Consider the following 12,153-nt stretch of genomic DNA (forward strand, 5'->3'; position numbering starts at 1 on the left):
TGAGGGTGTCATCGACTTTTTTTCTCAAGGCAAAAAAAGGCAGAGTACCTTGCCGTTTAACGTACAAGTGACGTTTGACGGTAACCTCAGTATCAAGGCAGCCCCGAAATTTGCTTTGCTCACACTTTGAATTCATGAAGCTGCAGTCGGTACGTAACATCAAGGTTAAATCAGGTAGCAAGTAAAGTTGTGCTAATTGCATCTTCGTTCATCATCCTATCTTATTTTGTTCAGATTTGACGGCAATGACCCCCGCACCAAAAAAAAAAACCTTACAAGGCTCGTTGGCAACGTCGCTTGTAAACGAATTCTGCACTAAGTCCCTGCCTCTTTCCGTGAGGTTCGGTATTGGGCTACTGTTTTGAAGGTCAAAGGTTCAAACCAATAGTGGTGGATTACAATACTTGCACAAAACCCCTCTGTACAAAACCCTTACAAAACACATACAAAACCCCTCGGTAACTTCAATACAGTACGCCTGCGGAGAGTTTGAAAATAAAGTATAGCAGATATTGCTAAACTGAATGTAACTGCGATAAACATGTTCGAAGTAAAAAACTAACAAACCAGCAACATCTGAACAACGTCAGCAAAACATGTCTAAATTTTGTCCCCAAATGCTGTTCCTGCTGCTTCAGCAGGAACATCGAGACTACGTCTTTAGCAAAGTTTAAAGAACGTCCGACATTAGGGTACCAGGGGAACGAGCCCACTCGTCACAAGCCCACTCGTCACCGGAAAACTGGTCGTAGGCCAACTCGTCACACCTGCCTTTTCGTACAGTGCCATCTCGAGATAGGAACTCTCGTGGGAGGTGCCTTCTCGTCGCATGGATTTCGTTACACCGCGGCCGTGTGAACAAAAGCCTAGAAGCCCTGACCGGAAATTGGCGTTTAAAGCCGGTCTAAGGCTGGTTTCTACAATGGTAAATTCGTTACGGCTGTTTAGGAGGGCATGCGGAGGTCTGTGTGACCAGCTGGTGTGCATAAAGAGCTGTTTTTTTCGTTTGCTGGGGAGGGGGAAGGGAGGGGTCAGCGCAATTTGCACTTCTTCAAGTGCTGATCGTCAGCGGTGTTGAGGTGGTGTACGTCCGTATTTTCGCGCGTATAACCTGCCCGTGCATACAACCCGCATCCCCACTTTCAGTCTGCAAATAAAAAAAATGAAAATTGCCGAAACTTGCACTGACTCGCGCAAGGCTTGTACCATAGCTAAGCTGGAAGATTTCTTTCTATGTAAACACTGAAGGACACACCACCAGGCATTGCATTAGGTTTGAAATTGTTGATTTGTTGATTTGATTGATTGTGGGGTTTAACGCGCCGACGCTACTTAAGTGTACGAGGCGCGCCGTAGTGGAGGGCTCCGAAATCATTTTGACCACCTGGGGATGTTTAATATGCGTGTGTCGAAATCTCAAACACATGGACGTTTTCGCTTTTCGCCTCCATCAGAAAAGCGTCCGCCGCGGCAGGGAACCGAACGCGCTTCCTTGGGCTCAAAAGCACAGCGTCATATCCAGCTGCGCCACCGCGGCGGGAAATTGTTTTTTAAATAATAATAATCTTTATTTCCTGCATTGAATACATATTCGGGCCAGCCCAAGCCAGAACATCTTGTGGGCCCCCCATGGCTCACTCGAAAATACAGATGTCAACGATCGCATCGCAAGAATCCTGGCTGATCACGACGGCTGAGCCACAGTCAATACGCTTCGGAATATTGCCCGCAACATCCGCCTCCGGTACTGATGAAGTGAACAACGTCGCAACCCAGCGTTGAAGACGCCTACACAACGAGACAGCGAGACAACAGTGGAATAGTACAAATAGTACAACAGTACAAAGCGAGTGCAATAAACATTTTTTTATTTCATGTACAACCTGTTCACTGCGCCATTTATAAAAAATTGTTTACTTTTTTTTGCGTGCCTTGTAATACAAATTTGCATGCTACTATCATATTAATATATCTTGGTATGGCGGCATGAAAGAACACTCGCTCGCCTACATCATTTTGAAATGGGCGACATATATATAGCAGGCGGAAACACCGCTTTAGAAAACAATATCGTAAAGCGAGTTTTCCGTGTGACGAATATTCCGGTGATACGAGAATTCCTCGTACGAAATGACCTGTGACGAGTTGGCATTCCTGACCAGTTTACCTGTGACGAGTTGGCCTATGACGAGTGGACTTGTGACGAGTGGGCCTAGACCCGGGTACCAGCAACGTTATCTCAACATCCAAAAATTTTCATTAAAAAATTGCACGTTGTACGGATGTCAAATAGAGATACTGCTGGGACATAGACGTTCGGATCTTTTTGGGACGTCGCAGAGATTTTAGTGGTTTGCTGGGATAGATCATTCCGGTGAAGCCACTTTACTCGGTGCAGCTCCAGCGTTCCTCATTGCCTCCGCCGACCCTTGTTGACAACTCTTATTCCCCTCGGCACCATCGATGTCCTTCTCACGAGCTGCGCAATCGGCTGACAAGGACGGTAGCGCTTTTATCAGATGGTGACGGAGAAATGATGGAAGCGCCAATGGGCGGTAAAGCGACGGACGCCGCTGCCGCTAAAGTTCTAGCCGCCGAAGTTGCCACCTCAAATTCCACATCGTCAAGCAGCTCTGGATCCCTTCCGGATGAAGATCAACTTGCCCGCTTGCAACGATATTTTCATAACGTATATTTCCTACAGATTTAAAGGCTTTCCGCGCAACGTTTTCGCTGGTTTGTTTCACGCCTAGGCGTATTTCACCTGGTGTATTTCATCAAGAGTTGCCGGTTTTATGCGTACGCAGGATAGGGGTGGAAGGACAGGGGCGTCAAGGCTCACCTAGTCTTCATGCCGTTACCAATGACATGCCATTGTACTGGTAGAAGATCTAAACGTCGAAGTCTCATGGCTACAGCGACCTGTTAGCTGTACTGCGAGGCCGAGCGCTTTGGGTTTGGGTTGGTGCGTTACACAGACGGCAAGATGCCTACGACGCGGGTGGAAAATGGACAGTCAAGTGTTTACCCCCCTAGAATGGAGCTCTAATTCTTACAGGCTTTAAGCCGATATGAGATGGACGCATGTCGTTTGCCTAGAGCAAGAGAAGCGGGAATTGATGTAGAGTCGGGAAGAACCAACGTGCGAATGGGCGCGAAAACAACGGAAAACCACTGCCACTACCGTCGCCACCACGATGACCAGCTCGTTGAGTAGCTGTGACCCCCCAACACGGGCACAGCAACTTCAACGCTTGGATCCCCTTGTTCAGCATTTTTCAGCTTGAAGGAGTTTCAAAGCGATATTTTTGACATCGTCTTTCACTTCAAATCACGCGCACATGACCGGCTATCGCTTTATGCGTGCACGGGTTTGACTGGAGGGAAATGGAGGGGATGTGCCCCCGTAGTTGTAGGTATCACACCCTCATTGATGACGCTTTCGTTGTGCTACCATGAATGTGTAAAAGTGATGTCAAACGGCCCAGTGCTACCTGTGTGGTGTCTTCAGTGGTCGAGCAGATTTAAGTGGCGCGCTACACGGGCTGCATGATGACTTTTACTATGGAGGGCAACAGACAGCAACACGGTTTTTTGATAGTGTAAAGACAAAGTTCTTGCAAAGCTGATTCAGCTTATTCGTAAGGAAGTATGCTCAATTGCACATTCCAAACAAGCGTGATGTGTTTCGAACATTACATGGAGCGCGCTACTTGTCAGGTTATCGTTCTTTACATCTAGATTGAAAGGCCACAATTTTTATATGACATAAACATTTTCTATGTTCTATGCGCTATTCTATACCTTGTTTATGCATTGCCGACCGCGCTCCTTTTACATACAGCTTAGTGCCTGTTTTTTGTTTTTTTTTTCTTGTTGCATTGTCATTTTTGTCTTTTTCATGTTTTCCTCATGCCAGCCGCCGGGTAATATGAAACAATTTGTGGGCAAATTTTCATGCATTGTATTATCAAAGGTATGTATGTATTTTATTGCGTTTGAAAAAATGTAGGTACCTACGTGTAGCACATTTATACTATTGTAACACGCGCTACGTTTTTGAAAAAAAAATGGCCATGAAGGGTGGCGCGCCCTTTGCAGTCAGATTCGAAAACGGCATTGGTATTCAGTGTTCCCCGCTTTACTTTTAAAGATTGCAGGAGCTTTGTAACCAAGTTTACGAAGAGCAAAAATTTTTTAAGGCGCCAGTTCCATACGCCATCAAATGTATTCTTTCGGGTGCGTGGTGTCGTGTGTTTTATATCAGCGCAGTAGAATGTGCGCCAAATCGTTCCTCGAATATTCATAAGGTAATGTTTCTGTGCTTTAAAATTCGGGGCGCGTTAGAACATTGCAAATACGCTATGTAATTAATCGGCTTAAAAATCTACAAAACTGAAGCTACGCAAACTATTGACCACTCCCTCCTCCTACCTCCCGCAAATATAAACAGTGGTCATGTTAAGCAATTTGAGGACATAGGAAAAACACTCTACAGTGCCTTTTGCCACCTTCAGGTAGGTTCCCTACAAATTTTCCCGTATCATTTATACTGCCCTCTGGTGTTTTTTTACACTCAAGAATACGTAACATTCTAACCTCTCCGTAGCTCAGTGGAATAGTGTAATAGTTCAACAAACTGGGATACAAAACCCAGGGAGCCATTGAGATGCGGTTGTTTATCTATTTACACAAAACCCAGACCCCCAAAGGATTGCCGTGGTGGGGAAGGTCCTACTACACACAAAAAAAAAACAGTATAAACCGGGTAAGAAAACATCAGATCTGCACTATTTAAAATTGCAGCAAGCAGAGAAAAGTACAAAAAGTTACACACACGCATGCAGACATAATTTGTACAATGGTACAAACACACAAAAAACGCATCATTTTTCTTTACCCGAACAATGAGGTCGACAATTGCAATCACTGGGGATTCGAGGTGAAAACGCTATTAAACCCATCAGTTTACGGATCTTTAACTCAGCTTCTAAGCGTCCCGTTTTATGGCGAGGTTTAAGTACACTGTGTTCACAGCTACGTTATGTGGTGGAATGAACAGTTAGATGCAAAATTTTAAGGTAAGCTTTCTGCTGTGATTTTTCTCAGATCCTACATCCCAATGTATCTGTGAGTACCCCATTAAAGGATAGGGTCACACTACTTACTCGGTGGGTCCACCCGGAGTCGATGGGAAAAGTGGTTGCACAGGTTTGGCTATAGAAATATTTTACTTACAATGCATGTGACCTGGTGCCGACGCGCTTAGCCCGCGAGATGGTGTGTGTCGTAGGAGCGGATCATGAAAGCGGCTGCTGCTGGACGGCGTGGACGGCGATTCTCGTTCTGGGGCTTGGGTTCCTGGGGTGCGCTTGCACTGATGAACCGGGATGGTGGAGGTTCTCGTTTCGGGAGTGCCGTGGTGTCCACGCAAGCAGCAGGGCCGTGGGGGCGAGCTCAAGGTGCTGCTCCGGGCTCGCTGGTCTGCGTAGATGAGTACGAGGGATGACCGTCGTCTAGATCTCTACCGAGATGCGGGAACGTTTTTGGATGTGTCCTACGGCATCTCGGAGGATGGTGGGAGCCGGACAGCGATCGAGAATTTGCGGGCCTTTTTATCACCTCCGCCGGTCTGCGGAGGGAAGGTGGAGCTAAGTGCTGGTTCCCGGAACTCGCGGCTGGCCATTTGTTGCGCGCTCCGCGTGCATTGTTGACGCCTCTATCGGGCGCGTGGGTCAGCCTGAGGACGTTTCCCGCGGCGTGGTACGCAGGTCAGCCCTCCGTGAATCAGTGACACGCATTCCGCGTCTGGTGTGAACATCTGAACGTCCCATATGATCCGCTAGTCTCGCAATAAGGTTCATCGTGTATTTTTCGAAAACAAAATGGCTGCCTCGGTTTATGTTCGCCGCCGTGAGGCCGGTTTTTGCTGTATATGGGTCCCAAGCAGTACAAGCATAGCCCATTATAGTTCTGTAGTTCTATATATGTAGGTACCCACATGTATCGTATTTACACCACTGTAACACGCACTTTTTCTTGAAGAAATAGCCTTAAATGTAGCGCGTGCTTTGCAGTCGCACTCAAAACCGAAATCGGCTTTCAATATTCCCCGCTTTACTTTTAATGACCACATGAGCTTTGTAACCAAGTTTATGATAACAGGAGATTTTCAAAGCGCCAGTTCCGTACGCCATGAAACGTCGCCTTTTAGGTACGTGGTGCCAGGTCTTTTCTATCAGCGCAGTAGAATCGGCACCTAATCGTTTCTCGAAGTTTCCTAAGGAACTGCTTCAGCATTTTACAATCGGGGGAGCGTTAAAATCGTGTAAATACGTTATGTATTAGGTGATGTGCAGTTGGCCAGCCTGGACCGACGTCTGCAGGAAGTGTTGAAGGACGGCCCCATTATGAGGACCGTCCGGTACGTGGATGACGTCTCGGTGATCTACCGGGACAGAAATTACGCGTAACGGAGTTAGAAACTTTGTTCGGAGCCTTCGCCTCTGTAATTCGCGCATTCGCCCTCACCAGGGAGCTGCCAGCTGATGTGCAGCTGAGGTTCCTCGACTTGGGTCTGTAGATCAGCAAAGAGCATGCTAGTTGGGGGTACGCACCGAGAGCCTAGAAGGCACTGCTGCCATACTCCTCAGCCCACTCCAAGCTCGTGAAACGTGGGGTGCCCACAATCGTTTTAAAGAACGCCCTGCTCAGATCGTGCCATCACCAAATAGAGGTGATTTTCCAGGATTAGGTGTAGCGCCAACAAATGTCTGAATACCCCGAGGACCTCAACCGTAATCTGCCAAACAAGTAGCTGCCAGAAGAGCATTTAGGAACACGTCCCAAGGGGCGCAAGGAATACAGGCCAACGATGGTCATCCCATATGTTCACGGCGTCTCACACAAACCAAACAGGATTGTGAATGTTCAGGGGTGCGCGTTCTGCTTTCTACGCCCAGGAAGGTGGGCGGCTTTTCCAGGGTGGTGAACGCGGTGGAACCAAGGCATAACGTTTGCAACAAGGGACACACAAGGGGTTTGATTGAGAGCGCAACCAGAGAATGTACGAGATCCCCCTGTCCTGCGGTGGCTCGTATATAGGGCAAACAGGACGATGTGTGATTCATCGTCATTGCGACCACGCTAATGCCATCAAATGCCCTACAGGTAGCACCCTTGCCCCTCATGTTGCTTCATGCGCGAACGAGCCCTCATGCGAGCATTTGTTTGAGCAACCCCATGCCCTCAAGTGCTCTGTGACCACGGAACACGCGAGATCTTTGAAGCTTTCGCGATGCATGAGCGAGCGGGGGCATGCATCAGCAAACCATCAGTCGACTTGTTGGCCAAGGAGATAGCATTTCTACAATCTTAACTGTATCTCGTTTTTATGTTCTTTCGGCGTTTTCTTATATTGCCGGCACGCACTCAAATTTATTCAGTTGTTAGTCAGCGCCCATGTTTGTCTCTTTGTCGTGTTCCGTTCTGTTTCTTCGCGCTGTTTCTCTCCATCGTTAATGTACTGGCGCCGGGCATGTAACGCAGTCCGCGGTGACACATGTCAAACAATGCTCGTCGTCACAAGGTGTTGTGATGGCCTAGTTTCCCGTTAGGACATCCCGTTAAAGAAGAAGTCCACGGAATTAAATGAGCCACGTCAACAAAGGAAAAAAAAAACGTCGGCGCCTACGATATTTTATTTCTGAATTTTGGTCAACCCTAGCCTAAAATGAAGGACCTGAACCGTAAAAGTGAAGAGTAGAAATACACTCCAAAAGCAGCAACGAACGGGTGAAGGGCATCGTCTTTTCTATGCCGGCTCCACGCCCCGTCCAAAATTAAGTGAGCATTGCTTTTGTATGCTCGCTCATCTGCTGACGCTCTCCATAACGTTAATGGACTGGCGCGGGGCATGTACCGCTGCCCGTCCTGACACATGTCAACCAGTACTCGTCGTCATCAGGTGTTGTTATTCCCTAGTTTGATCCCTCGGCTCTCTAATTTGCAGTTGCAAATACAGATGTTCAGTGGTGACCGGAAATAGCGCCGAAGTTGAAAATCCGGAACCACCACGGGCAGGGGATCGCCTTTCCCCTACCGGCTCCACAGCTTTTGCTGCATTTGACATCTTCTATTATAATTGCGTAATTGTTCCCAAAAATATAGTTCTTTCTGCTTTAGATCTCCTCTTCCCCTATCACTATGTAGCCTTTATAATTTCACAACTTTTCAACAGCGTTTCGGGTGTGTATTCCTCTGGACAATGGCAAACATTGTACGCGACCCACATGACCCCCAAAAATTGCTTCAAAACGTTTATTTCTGAGTTCAGTTATTTACTTATACAGTACCGTAGTTTGAAATAGAAGATTGCGCATACGTATCAAGAAACATGCGTAGACGTAAATGATTATTCATCACATAGTAATATTTATTATACAGTAATTGTACATTGCCTGAAAACACGTTTGAAGCATTGCAACACAATAGCTTCTTAAATATTACCAGTTCAAATGAGTCTTTCTTGGTCTAACTAAACGCCGAAATTTCGGTCCGCCTGTCTGTTAATCCATCCGGGGATCGGAAGTTGAAAAAAATGTTTGATTAGAATATTTTTATAGGCTAAACCTTCCCAAAGTACTATAACTCGTAGCGTGTGTCGTGCATGTCAAGACTGTTCAGCGAAATGAACACATTAGGTACATTTGAGGCAAAAAAATTATCACTTTCGTCACCTTCGAAAGGAGGATAATGCCTGCTTGAAGAGAGCAATCAATCAGGTATTCATGTTTCCCACTGAGGAAAATACGACGCCATTTTCCTTAGTGTGTAAAGCCGGACGAAAGTGTGTGCATGGGGCCCGAGTCTCACGTCCGACAAGGAAAGGGGTGAGATGCTTATGGGCTGCTACAAATCAGCCGATAAATCTCGAAGTATTTTTGTTGTGTTTTCATCTTCGTTATTGCAATTAGGATGCGTACATAGTGCATACATCGCTGACCAAACTCATTCGGTGAACTTCAGCGGGTTAAAAGCATTTATAAACAGCTGTCAGTGTTGTGTTAAAGTGCCAGCACAGGCCTGTCCTCAATGTCTGTAATGTCGTACATCCTTCATTTCAGTCGGTAGTGAAGCTCGCACCCAAAGAATTTTGTCGTATTTTCGGGCAATTTTTTCGGCTTATAGCAAGTTTTAAAATACCTTCTTTCAGATGGAAGGCATCAACCAAACACTGTACAAAGCTCCTTTACCCACAAGAGATGAAGACTACTTCAGCCAGGTAGCAATTAATTCAACTACATGCGCACATTTCTTGATTCGCAAATGCATGAGAGAAGTACCTTTGAAATGAGAACGCTACCTTTCAAATGAGAACATTAGAAAAAATATATCTCAAAACATAACGCTTTCTGGATCGTTTTCCCGTGCATTGTTTGAGCGCCTTGATTTCTTGCAGATAAACTGTCTACACGATTTGGCAGATCCAAAAGAGATGCTTATGTCAGGCTGCGGATTTTTCTCCCTGGATCTTCCTCTAGTGGTGACGGCAAGGAATCCAAATAGCCATGGTTTAAACAAAACCAGTGTTCACAAAAAAGCAAATTGAAGTTCTTGTACAATGTGCTCGATGCGAAGTGCAGGTGAGGATGAGTTCCTCCAGGAGGAAAACCTCTTTTTAACAACAATACTTCTCAATGGCACGGCACTACATTTGTGGAAGAGCGCAATCTCCCAATGTTACTTTTGACTTGTACACTTACGCTATGCACTAAATATATTGCCGCCATCTTTACCGTGTCTGAATGAAAGTGCTGTTAGAGAAAAAATATAATATGAAATCAATGCTACGCCAAGCAATGAAAGAACAGCCATTTCGGGATAAAAAGGTGCAAGAAAAAATTGAGCAGGCTTAAATGCTACGCAGACGAAATTCATGTTTTTTTTTTTCCAGAGAGTTGGTGTTTTGTAGTGCCCCAGCGCTTTTCCGGCACCAACGGATGATTTATCATTAAGAACTAATCAATTAGGTTAAAATTTTGATTCCCCAGCCAGATAGTGTGTTTCGTAACGTCTGCCGTAAACTCACATGGACGAGTGTTCAAGGTACGTTCAAGTGCGCTGTTCAGTCTGCAGCAGACTGCAGAGCGTTTTATACGTCAGTCCTCCTAGATGGCGCCACCATACTGCTCCTCACCGCTATTCGCCTTTCCTTTGTTCTTGACCGTATTTCCGCCTGGGTTGTTTTTCTTACAATAGCTAGTAATCATTTCATCAATTATAGGGTATTTTCGACATTTACGGCCACGTGAAAAATGTCGCTTACGCTAATCGGCCAGCGTCGTCTGAGACAACCCAAGCGCCGCAACGCTGTGCAGCTGTAACAAGCACAGTGCGCGCAGTACGTAAAGCAGTACGCACTGGTACTTCATGTTTATGTGTGCTTTCGTGGCTTTCATTGTTTACCCCACCATTCCTACGGCTATAAAAAGAATGCGCCTTAAGCACGAACACTACCCTCGAACTGGTAAATGGCACGTTATGAGTCAGCGACAAATTACTAAGTATATACCGGTGACACAAAACTCGGTTTTAAATGTAGGTCACCCTAACAGAGTATTAGATTAATGAAGAACGTTACCCTTTCGTAACACCCTCTTGAGTCATCTGTCAGTCCTGTTACTCGGAGGAGGGAGACGGAAACGGGCAAATTGGACAGGTGTTCAGTGGGTGGTAGGGAGTAGGGTACAAAGTTACATTGACATGACGGAAAGAAAAGTGGGAGTGAGAGCAGTTTTGCGGTAATACAGGTCGGCGGAGAAGCGGGTAGGTGGAGCAAAAAACCGACGACAATAAAAAAAAAGGTGGTGGGGAGGGGGGCGGAAGGGGGGAGTGGATGGTCGTCCCTTTTACTTGGTCGGGGCAGGAAAACAGGGCTCTTTGTATGTAATTTTCGTAGACGGTAGTCTTTATTGTGCTACTTCATCGGAAAAAATTTTGTTTGTCCTTTTGTCTCAAAAGATAAATTTATTGTCAAACAATAATGCTGTCAATGATACAAAGTAAGAACCATAAACTATTAAATAAGTGCAGCACCTGCTGGTGCAAAACTTACAAGCGAGGAGGCCAGCAGTAACACACACTTCAGAAACACAGAAACAATTTAAAGTTCATTACAATCAAAAGATTAACACAAGAACTATTGAGACCTGGTTACAACCAAAATAAAAACATTCCACGGCCGTCCATCGATTCGGCCACCCAGGCAAACTTGAAAGATCTGTAGAACGAGACGCTACACAGACAAAACATTTCTAAACGAATCTGGTGGCAATTTTCAAAATTGGGAACACTGTTGTGCAAAAAAAACTACGAACATTGAAGAAAAAACATGTTTACATAGTAATATTTGCATTGTTCATTTATTAAACGGTACATCGATCTTGATCAAACAATAAAATATGCCCAGAAATATACAAACAGAACAACAAAGCGGTCTTTCGCGGCGCTAACCGTTCTTATGGCATTCCGAGATGTGAAATGGCAAAACTAGAGAAAGGTTATAGCTTATAGTGCGTGGAACGCCCGTTGAGCATTGGAACGTGGTAAATTGGAATTCACTTGGACAAACCTCCAGCGTGTTTATAGTGGGAGGACCGAGACGGGAGAAGTAGAGCGTGAGAGGGGTGAGCGAAAAAGAGAAGTGAGGCATTTACGTGGCAGGTAAATGCCTCTCGATTACACTTTCAGCGAAGTGAGCAGACAAGCAGCCAAGTGTTTGCAGGGAACGTGGTGAGCAAACGCATTGTGGCCTTTCTCGGTGATTGCTTTATTTCACATCCCGTGTCTGTCATAATAATTGTGCGGAGCTGCCGTAAAACCTTCTTAGCAGAGAGCTCGCCGTCGTATCAGAACCGGTAACATGCCCACCCAAAGAGATTGGTGAAGCAGCCTATGAAAGTACGCTTAGTGGGCTAATAGGCTTTGAATGTCATAGTGCTATCTCTTCTTCTCGCAGAACCTCACGGCTACAACGTGTGTTTGTCACGCTGATTAGATAATGTTACAATAATTCAAATTGATAGATTCTCAGTAGGTTGTTCCAAAGGGTGCTCGGAGTTCTCTTATTTCCACGGTAGGAGAATGGCAAAG

This window comes from Haemaphysalis longicornis, unplaced genomic scaffold, assembly GCF_048455015.1.
Source record: "Haemaphysalis longicornis isolate Haplotype H1 unplaced genomic scaffold, Haemaphysalis longicornis Haplotype H1 scaffold_3, whole genome shotgun sequence".
Lineage (NCBI taxonomy): Eukaryota > Metazoa > Arthropoda > Arachnida > Ixodida > Ixodidae > Haemaphysalis > Haemaphysalis longicornis.